Below are 13,097 nucleotides of genomic sequence, written 5' to 3' on the forward strand. Positions count from 1 at the left end.
GAAATTGCAAATAAATGTAAAAAAAGGCAGAAATACCAGGCACATATTTCATGATCTATAAACATTCAGAAATTGAACTGAATCCATAGGTCAATAAGTTCATAAAACCTATATTACTTAAGATAAAACTTTTTTCTTAGTACTGCTAGCAAATCTGGAAATCAAATTGGCAGAAATTAAACTTAGGCCAACATTTTACCCTATAGTGTATAAATAAATTGAAAATATGATCTGAATATTAAAGATCATACCATAGGAAAGTAGATCTAGTCAGCTACATTTCATGGCAGGAATTCTTAACCAAACATGGACAACTTCCCTAAATTCATATTTATAATTTCTTATAAGAGCACTTTGTTTGAAGTCAGGAAGACGTGAGTTCAAATCTTGACTCTGATATTATCTAGCTGTGTGGCCTGACTGGGTTTAACTTCTTTCAGATTCACTTTTATCATCTATAAAATAGGATAATAATAGCACTGTCTTCACTGGTTATGAGGAATTCTTAATCAGACATGGAATAGGGGTGATTGCAAAAGATAAAATTGTTGAATTTTATTGCATGAAATTGAAAAGCTTTGCATAAAGAAAACTAATACATCTCAGATAAGAAAGGAGACATCAAATAAGGAAAAAAAAAAATCATTGTTTCAAATATCTCAGTTGAAGTTTTGGCATCCAAGACAGTTAGATAACTAATAAGACCAAAAGCCATGTCCTAAAGAGAGGTAGCTAAACAATTCTGAAAAGAATTGCAAACTTTGAATAATCCTATAAAAGACTATTCTCAAATTAATAAACATAAGAAAAATGTAAATTAAAACAAATCTAAAGTTTTGCCTCATACTTTCAAGATGAGCAAAAATAGTAAAGATGAGAATAGTAGTTGAGGGATTGTAGAAAAACAAGCAAATTAATGAATTGTTGGTGAATCTGTGAATTAATACAATCATCCTGGAAAGCAATACTTGGTAATTATGTAAAGAAAGTAACTAAAAGGTCCAAACCCTTTGACCTAGAAATTCTAGGTATATACCTTAAAGAGAGGTCAATGACAAAAAGAACAATTCCATATTTTTATAATAGCATTTTTTGGAGTAGCAAAAAACTACAAATAAAATGGACGTCCATTGATTGGGAAATGCTTAAATAAACCATGGTGCATGAAATGATGATGATGATGATAACTAGAATTTATATAGATTTTTAAGATTTACACAGAACTGTATATATGTTATCTCACTGGATCCACATAACAAACATTGGAGGTAGGTATTATTATTATTCTGTTTTATAGGTGATAAAACCTTAAAGACGTTAAGCCCAGCCAATGTCACCGTAGCTAGTTAATATCTGAGTCAAGATTTGAACTGAGGTTTTCCTGACTCCAAATAAAGTGCTCTTATAAGAAATGATAAATATGAATATAAAGAAGTATGAACATATTTCTTATGCCAGTAAAGGAATGTAAGCAGACTCAAGAATATGATATGGATAATGATGATCACAACCTAAATGCAAAGGACAATAATCACTAAACAGTTGATATTGAATGTTTCGAATACCTCACTACATTTTTACAGAAATGGAAGTCTATAGGTCTGGAACATTGGATACAATATGAAATTTTTGAATTTTTTACTAGTTTTATTCTTTTTTCTTCTCAAAAAATTTCTTTATTGTAAGGAATTGGTTTCTGGGAGGGATTAAGGTGGAGGGATAGAAGAACAAATTTAAACAATGTATAGAAAAAGCCATAAGAATTTACTTAAAAGCCATAAGAATTTACTTTTATATATATATATACATATATATATATGTATATATATATGTATATATATATATAAAAGTAAATTCTTATGGCTTTTTCTATACATTGTTTAAATTTGTATATATATACATGTATATATGTATATATATACATATATACAAAAAGAGTTGGTTTCGGTGTAAAGATTTCTTTTGGCTCTAATATTTTATTAATCATTACATTTACATATTATTTTAATTGAATGAAATACCATAGCCTGTGAATGACTTAGGCTTATTACTTTGTGAATTTCCTTTTCTCCTTTAGTTTACTCCCATAGTATTTTAGTGCATTAGTATTTCTATATATGATTTTGGAAAGTTAACACCTCTCCCAAGATTTCTAAAATCTGTGCCAAAGAAATAGTTCCCTTCTACAGAGTATAGCCAATAAATCTCATCTTCTATATACTCAAGAATGGATGTCAGAGTTTAAAATGAAAGAATCAGTTCTAAGCCATCACAATGTAACTGAAGATATTTGTTAAAAGGTCAAAGAGAAAAACCTGGATTAATTGGAAACCAGTCCTCTTTATTTGTGGGAGAAATGAATAAAGCACAAAAAATTTAAGGTACTGTGGAGAGCCGGCACTACTCAGTTTCCCAAATACATAATGGGACCTATATGAATTCAGCCTGGTTTCTCATTCTGTTTAAATCAATAGGAATATATAATTATCATTTCTATTATAATGTTTACCCTAAAGATATTCACCAAAGTGTTTATTTCCAGAAAAATAAAATGGTGTTTAGTATTATTATCCTTATTGAGGCAGTAAAGTTAAACTAATACAATTATTAGTAAGAATCAAAACAAAAACAATTTTCTTTCTTAAATTTTGTTAGATGTAAGGATTCTGTCTCTTTGTATCTCTTTTAGTTTGTAAAGCTGAGTACTCTATATTGGAAGCTCTTAATGAATTTTTGTCAAATTGAATCATATCTCCTAAATTGAGTTGTCATCTAAATTAAGCTGGCAACCAAATTATAAGGAAACAGGTGGCTCAAATTTGACAAAAATTAATTTACTTACAATCATAGAATCATGAGTTGTTATAGCTAAAAAGAGCCTTTGAGATCAGTTCATTCAATCAAACTGATTCCCTCTTCTTCCCATCATTGATATTGCTTTCCCCAATGTCTTTTTTAAAAAGTGATATTCAATAGCATGAATTTCTAGTTTCAGGTTTATAAATACTTCAAAAGATATTTTTCATAGGCATAATTACTTCTGAAATATGTACTGATTATAATTCTTTCATTCCTCTAGCCAAAGTAAAAAATCACTCAGTGACCAGTCCTCTAATAACTAGCTTCTTAAAACTGATAGTCTGACTCTTAGAGGATTCAAATAGTTCCACACTCAAAGCCTTTCTAATCTGGATAGGACCTGCCAGAATTTTCACTGCCTTGGTTTAGTCTTTGAGAACTCAAGGTCACTTTTTTGTTAAGAAGAGACATCAGAGAACAGTATCAGTGGAGATGTCTAATCAATATCTTAAAAGATTTTCTTCAACTGCTTCTGTAGTCATTTATGTTTGGCTTATTCTTACTCAGACTTTTTTGTTTATAAGGTGTTGAAATGACTTTTTTTCTTTTAAACCTTACAGTACCTATATAGACAAGTAGAAAAAAACACTGGTGAATATTACTATTAACCTTGTAAAGTAGGTGTGCTCCCGTGAGAAATACAAAATTTAACTTGTTCTCTTTTAGCAGCTACAAATGTATCTGGTGAATCATTAAGGATATATTTTATGGTCTAACAGATAATTGTGATATTTTCTTAGATACCTTATGCATGCAATATCAATCTCCCTCTCAACAATTCATGTTTTTTCAACTGAGCAGAATGTAAAGTTTGCATATAATGGCTAGGTGAAAATTTTGAAATGTTTGACATTGATCACCTGATTTTTCTTGAATCATTGCTTCAGCATTTGTACATTTCTAAATCTGTTTTCCTTTTAATATTTTAAAGACTTCACCTCTATCCATTCCTAGGAGCCCCACCCACCTACCCAAAACCAGTTTTAGATGTCTTCTCTGTTAGACATACACAAAGCTGGAATCTGATGACAAAGATGCTATTGTAGCAGATGCATTCTATAATTTAAAATTACAAGTTTAGAATTGAAAGAAACTTCAGAAATAATTGAGTCCAATCTCATAATTTTTTTTTCAGATGAGGAAATGAGGACCAGAAATGTAAACTGACTTGTTCAAGCTCACATACATAAGTAATAAGTAGAAGAATTGAGCTTTGAATTCATATACCATGACCTGCTGCTTACTTACAATGCCTTCCCTCATCCTTGCTGCCATTCTTTATTCTTTACTTCCTTTAAAGCTAAATACAAGCACCATCTCTTTATAGTCTCCCCTCATTCCCTCAGCTAAATGTGCTCCCTCCTTTCCTATATTTTCCTGGATAAGAGAGAATGTATTCTCTCCTTTTCCATTTATTTTTAGATTACCATGGTATATCTATCACCTCCTACTTTATATTACACTTTTTTTGCAGACATTATATTCTATATTTCCTCCTCCTGATTAGAATGTAAAATCCTTGAAAGCGGGGATGAAGTTCTAGTTCTTGAGTTACTTAATTGGGGACTTTTTTAGTCCCCAGTTTATTATTTCCTTTTGAATAAAAATTGCTTCTCCCTCGTAATTTGAATTCCAGCCAAATGCCAACTTTGACTTCCGACCTTGCACTTTAAAATGACATTTCTTTCTAAATCCTCTCAATGAAAATTTTTTCCCCCAAACAGCTGCATTTATGACTTTCTTACTAAATTTCCTAATTAATTAATTATACTTATTTTCCAGCTATCCTTTCAGTGTCTAAACCAGAATCTTGTCCCAACACTCTATAGTCTATATCTCTTAGATTTTACTATCATTTCTAACACTTTTTCTTTTTTCTTCTAAAACTATTTTTTTAAAAAAGTTTTCACATCTCTAATGTTCTTCTCAAAAACTCATTTCCTCCTTTCTTTCATTCTAAGTCTGTCCCCTTTCTCATAAGCCGTAATATATCTTGGTTTAACCTATCCTTTCCATTACTACTGAAGATTAATCAGAACATAGCAAAAATCTTCAATTTTTCAAAACCACTTTAGTCACTGATGATATCATAGCCCATTCAAATACAGTCACCCCTAACTCTTCTTCCCTCTATCCTATCTCTATGTATAATGCATATTACACTTTGGATTTGTGTACGATAAATGAAATTAGTAACTGAATAGTGTGAGATTACTTTCTTGTATCAAAGTTGTATGAAACATCAAATTTAAGAAATTTACCTTTAAAGGCATAATTTGTTTTTTTTTTTTTAAATTTTTGTCATGAAGATGAATGTAGAGATAATAAACACCATCAGATTGAAGTTTTTGATTTAATTTATTGAAAATATGTCTCAAATGCAATTTTCTAGTTTTTTCTGATTTTTTCAGTAAGAGAATAATCATTAAAGTATCATATGGGTACTTCTATAATATTTGATTTATTTAATATTGCTTTTACCATTACATTCAAAAACTGAAATGTTCATCTCTGTTAAAGTTTATTAGTTCTCCTGACTTCCTTATTTTTATAATACCACAATTTCTCAGTCATCAAGGCTAGAAAATTTGAAGTTGTTTTTGATTTCTTCCTCTTTGTAAAATCCTATTAGCAGTTCCTTTTAAATTTAAGTCCTGTTATTTCCTTTTAAAGTATTTCTCATATTTGTTCCTTTGCTTACATTCCCACTGTTACATATGTAGTTGAGACCCTTGTTGCTTCTAGCTTGGACTACTTGGAATAATCTTTTGGGAAAAAAAGGAATAAGAAGCTCTAAGTTTTCATTTAGAAATAAGCCTTACTTTTAGAAGGCAGTGAAGTGACTTTATGAATTTGGAATGTTATTTTAAACATAGAACACACTTTTGTAGTATAAATGAAAATGTTGATTATCAACAAGACTATAAGTAATTCGAGGGGTTTAACTGCAATTGCATCTTCTTTGATGTTCTTTGAATTATATTGTTACTTCTGCCTTCTCTATGAAATCTTAATGGTGTTAATTGATAATCGTCTTTTGTTCTCAAAGAATGTATAAAAATGTCTGTGCATCTTGTTCTTTTGGGAAAAATTATCTAGTCTGAATTTTAGTCTCGGGTCTCTCTTCCCTACAATATTGAAGTAAAAACCAGATGAATCTTCTCATTGAAGAACTCTGATAATATTACTGACTCAAAATCTTCAGGAGCTCCACATTTCCTGATCTATAAAGAAAATCTAAATTCGTTTCTTTGTCATTTAGGATTTTCTATGATGTATTGACAGTCTATTTTCTAGGCTACCTGTTAATACATCAAAGATGATCCACCTTTGTGTCTTTGCATACACTATTACCTCTGCTTGAAATACTTTCTACATAACTTTGCTTCTTTCAATCTTACAATTCAAAGACAATTCAGATGTTATTTTCTTCTTGTAATCTTTCTTGGGAAAAAAAAAAACAGCTTTTCTTGTCTTTTGTTTTTAGCATCACGTAATTTTCCTTCAACCATCTTATAAAACTTCCTAATATACAGCTCTGATCACCTAATTTCATGCCCAGTCAGAAGTTCATAAGACTTTATTTTGTACTTTTCTCCTGTATTACGTAAAATCACAAATTAAAATTATATATACCTTGAAGACCTTTTAGTTCAGCTACTCAGTTTACATTTAAAAAGTTAAGTTACAGAGAAATTAAGTGACTTGGAGTGATTAATGTACTTTATATCCCCTACTAATTTGAAGTTCTGTGTGGGCAAGGACCATGTCTTTCTCATTTTTGTAACCCTTCATTTGTCTTGCATAGAGTAGCTGCTCAAGAAATCTTTATTGAATCAAATAGATAGTAGCTCTAAACTAAAGTTTTTTTTTTTTCATATACATCCCAACTGACTATATTTTTCATCCTGCCAGCTATCTTAGAAATGCTGTTGCTTGAAAGAATTCCAACAGAGAGAATGTTGGTAGATTGGTGTAATATGCCTCTTGGTTTTCTGGAGGTCTTGGGACCAGCCTTTGTTTCAGTAGAATAATCACCACAAGAATAGCCAGGTGTTAAAGTCCAAAACCTTTATTATTTCCTTCCCAGTCTAGTTTCCTTGCCTGGGGCCCGGAGTTTTGGTTTCAGTGGAGAAGCTAAGTAGGACAGGCCAGCCATCACAGTGGTGTGAGATGGAGTGAATGAATCTCTGAGTCCGAGGGCTTATGCTCCAGCCTCCAGCTCTCACAAAAATGGTGGAATGAATGTAATGAATCTGGCTGAGCTTATCCCATCTCTCTTATAATTAGATTATCATAAGTGTGAATCTTGTAGAACTATATTAAGTACTAACTACATGTGCTGAACTAGAGAACTACTAATCAGTAGGCTAACCTAGATATCCATTGTCTTTATCAATTCCAATTAGCACCTTGTAAGAATCCTTGTTTCAGAGTTCTGGCCCATAACAGATTGGTGCAACTCTATTACCACTCCTGGAAAAAAGCCTACAGCTCATTCTACTTACTAATTTTGGATCAATTTTATCACTATTAAATATAATGAAAAAGAAAAGTCATTCATATATATATATATATATATATATATATATATATACATATCCCTCAATTGATAATGTTGCATTTCAAAACTTGTCATCTTGTCATCTAGTAGTAAAATACTTGAACAATTGTTAATAGGTTAAATTGAATTATTTGTATGATTTTATAAAACAAGGGGATTTTTTTGAGCCTGGCTTTCCCTATTGTATCTAGGCTGGAAGTGTAACTGCCACTCATGAGTCAAATCTCACAAATGATCAGCCCAGATGCTTTGATTTGCTCCATTTCTGATATGGGTCAGGTTGTCCTTCCTTAAGCAACCTGATAGCCAACTGCCCCAGGAGCTTCCCATATTAGTACTGATCTTTGTATGTCCACTCATACCTTGCCTTTAGCCTTACTGCAGCTCAAAACTCCTAAACTCAAATGATCTATCAGCCTTTTAAGTAGAAGGAATTAGGCATACCTAATCTTTTTTTAAAAATATATTTTATTGATCTTTTATTTTTATATCACCCTCATTTCCCAATATATCCCTCATTTTTCTCTCTTTCAAAGATCAATTCTTTATATACCAAGGAATTTTTTAAAAAGATAAAAACCCAGTTCAGTGAAACTTATCAATGGATCAAAAAAGTTTGACATTATCTACAATGTTCCACATCTGTAATCTCTTACTTCTACAAAAAAAAAAAGTTAGGATATGCCTTCTTATATTTCTTTGGTGTTAAACTTGTCCATTACAATTTTGAGTCTTTAATTTTTCATGGTTTTGTTTTTCTTTCAATTTATGTTGTTATATTTTTCTTGCTTCTACTTAGAATTTTGCATCAATTACTGATTTTTCTTATGGTTTTCATTTATTTAATAATTAATTTTTCCCAGTTACTGTAAAACAATTTTAATAGCATTTTATTTCTCCATGGAAATGCAAAGATATTTTTCAATATTCACCTCTGAAAAACTTTATATTCCAAATTCTTCTCTCTCTCCTCTCCCCTAGTAAGAAACAATCTGATATAGGTTAAACATATGCAATTATTCTAAACACATTTCCATATTTGTCATGTTGTGCAAGAAAAACATGATTATCTTTATTTTTCATCATTTTTTGCAATACTGTTATTATTGTATTACTTCATGTAGCACAGTTTGTTTAGCCATTCCTTAATTGATGGGCACATAGTTTGTTTCCAATTTTTGATACTATAAAAAATGTCCTTATTTTGGTTACTATGGGGCAAATATATACTTTAAAATCTAACATATGCAGAGTCTCCTGTTATCTGTATGACAAAATAGAATTTGACTAGTCTGACATTTAAAACCCATCATATTCTAATACTAATCTACTTTTTTAGCTTTATTTCATACTCTCCTTCATATGCTTTTTTAAAATTTATTTTTTGTATTTTATTTTTCCAATTGCATGTAAAATAAAATTTTTATTAAAGTTTTGTGGATAATTTTTCAACATTAACTCTTGCAAAACTTTGTGTTCCAGTTTCCCCTTTCCTGTCCCTCACCTCCTCCCCTAAATGGCAAGTCATACGATATATGCTAAACATGGTAAAATATATATATTAAACCCAATATATGCATATATATATTTATTTATATTTATACAATTATCTTGCTGCACAAGAAAAATCAGATCAAAAAGGAAAAAAATGAAAAAGAAAATAAAATGCAAGCAAACAACAAAAAGCATGAAAATGCTACTTCATATCCTTTTTATTCCATGCAAATTTAATGCTTGAATTCATTCTCCTCTCTTTAACTCTGCACATTTGTGTAGACTTTCCATCATGCCTTCAATACACTCATTTATTCCTCCCCATTGAAGTTCCTCAGAGTGACAATTCAGGTCCTTTCTCTTCCAGGAAGAATTTCCCAATCACTCAAGTAAAAGAGATCTGAAATTTTATTTATCTTTGTCCAGATTGTTTTTGTCTTTGTCATATTTATCTTCTTTCCTACTTATTTATACAATTATCACTCACCCCTCCAAATAGACTTTAAACTTTTGGAAGTCAGAAAGTTTGTTTTTTCAACTTTGGATTGCTGGTGCCTAACACTGGGACTAAGTAACTATTATTGTTCTCTCTTTATTCTCTTTGCCTACAAAATGAAGCTTCTCTTTTGGAATGAGTATAAATGGCCAGATATCTTGCTATAGTCAGGAGATAGACATAACCAAAGATTGTTAAATTCAAGTATTGGTAAGATTCCTTTGTGTCTGGTTACTTAACTTGTAACATCCAGATAAAAGTTTAAATGCCTTCTTTTCTACTTAATTCAGAATGCATTTACCAAGTGTCTACAGTTCTAATATTGAGGATTATTGAGGGATGAGACACCCTAATAACATTTGGGAGTCACTAGACTGGTGTCACAGGTTTTGTGAAAGAATTCTCAGTCCCAGTTTTCAAGTTAAGATTGGCAAAAAAGGGGTTTATTGTGACACTGAGAGTTCTCAGTGGCGTGGATTCCTGATTGGAATAGCAGCAGAGCATTGAGAAACAGAGGTCAATTTTATTTAGTCTTCTGTAGCCTGGAGTTAGGGAGCAATCTCCAGATGAATTAAGGATGGAGAGTGAAGGGTGGTGGTCTGGAGTGTAAATTTCCAGATGAATTAGAGAGTAATCTCCAGATGAATTAGAGAGAGAAGGATATGATGATTATTTTAGGAGTTTCCCAAGGTTAGAAGCTAAAGAGTAATCTCCAGATGAATTAAGGGTAGGGGTGGTGGGCCAGAACCAGAAGATTCAGGATTTTCTGACCCAGGCCTCCCACAAAGATCAGGGGATGAAAGAGTCCTCTTACATCAGGATGACATTAGGGAGGGACATTCATACCTACTCTAATATTTCTTTGGTGCTAAACTTATCCATTACAATTTTGAGACATTCAGTTTTTACTCTAATAAAACATTTTTTGGTACTATTGCGAAAACTAGAACTATAGGGTGGGTTTATTTCAGTGATTGGTCATTACCTTATAATAGGCCTCATGATAAAACAGATTATCTTCAAACCTATTCTTTTCTGAACTTTCCTTTGACTCTATAGAGTATTACCATTCTCATAGTCATGTAGATTCTCCAGATTCTCCAACAAACTCAGAGTCTTCCTCAACTCCTCGTTTTTATCCCACACTTCTTACCTGTTGCAAATTTTGTCATTTCTTCCTTTGTAGTATTGTAATGCCAAAGGTCACTTTTAATGGGGTGACCAGTTCCTCCATTTGTCCTATTTCTTAATTCTGCCTTAAGGTTATGACTGTCCCCTCTTAATGGTTGAGATAAAGGTGTTATAGACATTCCTTAATGTCATTAGAATATCAGTAACCTCCATCTATGAGGTTATCCCCACCTAGGTCTCTGCATTATGTCATTGTTCTTGTTATTCCATAAAAGGCTTGCTGTCCTGATACTGGGGGATAGAGTCTGAGATGATAGTCTAGTCTAGCCCTGGGATCCATTGGTCCCAGTATTTCTCTCCATTTAATAAACTATTGAATTGGTCTCTAATCTCTGTCTTGCTCAGTTTCTTTTGGCATTACAGTATCTCTCATTTACATACTCTTCTCTTCACTAATACAGCCATGACTTCAATATAGACCCTCATCAGCTTTTGCCTAGATTCTCATAATAATCTTCTTACTGGTCTCCTTTTCTCAAGGCTTTCCCCAATCCAATTCATCCTCCACTCAATTGTTCAAGTGATTTTCCTTAAGCCTAAATAATCATATCACTCTCCCACCCAGTAAACTCTAATTATTCCCTGTTACTTCTACTATTAACCAGAAAGTCCTCCATTTAGTATTTAAAGCCCTTTATAACTTAGTCCAATCCTTAGTCTCATCCTTTCCTGAGAAGAACAATTTGATTTCTAGGTGGTAAATTTGAGTGATTGAAAGAATGGTTGTGATCTTGATGGAAACAGGAATTTAGGAGGGATTACCCTTTATTGGGAAAGGTAATAAATTCTCTTTTGAAATGCTGAGTTTCAGTTATCTTTGGAATATTCAAGTGATTGTCAAGGAGACTTTTAGAAGTATAGAACTAATATTCAGGGAAAAAGTGAAGGCTGAATATGCAGATTCTAGAGCCATCCCTATAAAGATGATAATTGAGCAAATGGAAACTGATACATTTACTGTGATAAAAAGTTGAAGAGAAGACCAAGAACAGGGAATATCTCACATGTAGGAGAATGACCCTGCTATGGACACCAAAAAAGATCAATCTTAAGCCAATGAAATCCAATGAAACACTACAGAATAGTATCACCTAAATCCAAAAGGAATAGAGTAGCTAGAATGGAGGGTAGTGTTCAGCAATATATTATAGATGGTTTGGGGGGGTGGGGACTCTTATGCCATAGTTCTTAGTCTCCGTAATTATCCTGACCAAGTCCTGACTCAGTTTCTCTGCTTTAGTCAAAGCTCAGTCCTGCAAAACCTCCCCTGGCTCTTTATCAGAATATTGATAAGGATAAAAGATCTTATGTTTAAGAATATCAGAATACCTCTCCCCATTCCAAGCTATCAAAATGTCAGATATCTGCCTCTCCCTATTTCCTGGGTGCCTCCCTCTGATTATGTCACCTCATCTTTGGTGGCTCACCCCACCCTGTCAGAGTCCTGTTCCTGCTCTCAGCACCCTAACTCTGCCCCTGCTTCAGTCTATCCCGAGTCTGAGCCATGTGTATATATGTCATTGAGAACTCTCATTGTTTGCTGGAATCTTGGAGCCGATAGTCTCATTTAGCCCTGGTACCAAACCATGGATCCATCTGGTCCCAGTAAATCTCTCCATTTAATAAATTATTAAATTGTTCTCTAATCTCTATCTTGCCTCAGTTCTCCAGCATTACAGGAGGGATGGATTTTGGAATAGGAACTGTGGGAAAATACAAAGCATAATAGAGAATCAGCCATGGAAAACTAAATGGATTAATTCTAAAAACAAAGATCCATTTGAGATTAAATTATTAAAATTTGTGGTAGATGTAGCAAACAATTGAATGAAATCTTTCAGTATGGTTAAACATCATGTGATTAGGATAGGAAAAGATTAATACTTGAAATAATCCAGGCACAAGCTTTTGAAAAAAATGAATGGTGAACAAGAAAATAAGGGATTCAAGGATAGAGGACAATATCATGTTAAATTCATTAATTGCAGGGACAAAATTTTAAAGGAATAAAAGTGAGACCAGATGTTGATAATAATTATAACAATAATTATAATAATGAAAAACTTGCATATCATACCTATTCTGTGCCAAATAAAATGATAAGTGATTTATAAATATTATCTCATTTGATTCTCACAACAGTCTGTGAAATAGGCGCTATTATTAATAGCAGGGCAGCAGTGGTGATCTGGAAAAATAGAAAAAGGTGGAATGACTTGAAGCTTATTGTGAAGATGGTATTTTGTAAATCTTACAAGTATTATAAAAATATAAATTCTATTCTTCTTTCTGGTTTTATTATGTACAGGATTAAAAAGTATTACACATTAGAATATAAACTTTAGGCAAAGAAATTCGATCAGTAAAAAGATGTTTTGTGAACTACCAAAAGAAAAGTGGAGAAATCAGAAGACAGAAGCTTTTTTTTTTTTAATTCATCCAACTCTTAATATGACATTAAATACCTTTTATTAGATTCTTGAACAAAACTGT

At 32.1% G+C, this 13,097-nt stretch overlaps 1 protein-coding gene across 6 annotated transcripts in view; it reads left to right on the plus strand.

The window, feature by feature from the left end:
• The window catches only part of PHKB (phosphorylase kinase regulatory subunit beta), a 254,816-nt gene that overhangs the window by 102,025 nt on the left and 139,694 nt on the right, over positions 1 to 13,097 (plus strand). The window lies entirely within an intron of this gene.

The sequence above is a fragment of the Sarcophilus harrisii genome, chromosome 2 (assembly GCF_902635505.1).
Source record: "Sarcophilus harrisii chromosome 2, mSarHar1.11, whole genome shotgun sequence".
Classification (NCBI taxonomy): domain Eukaryota; kingdom Metazoa; phylum Chordata; class Mammalia; order Dasyuromorphia; family Dasyuridae; genus Sarcophilus; species Sarcophilus harrisii.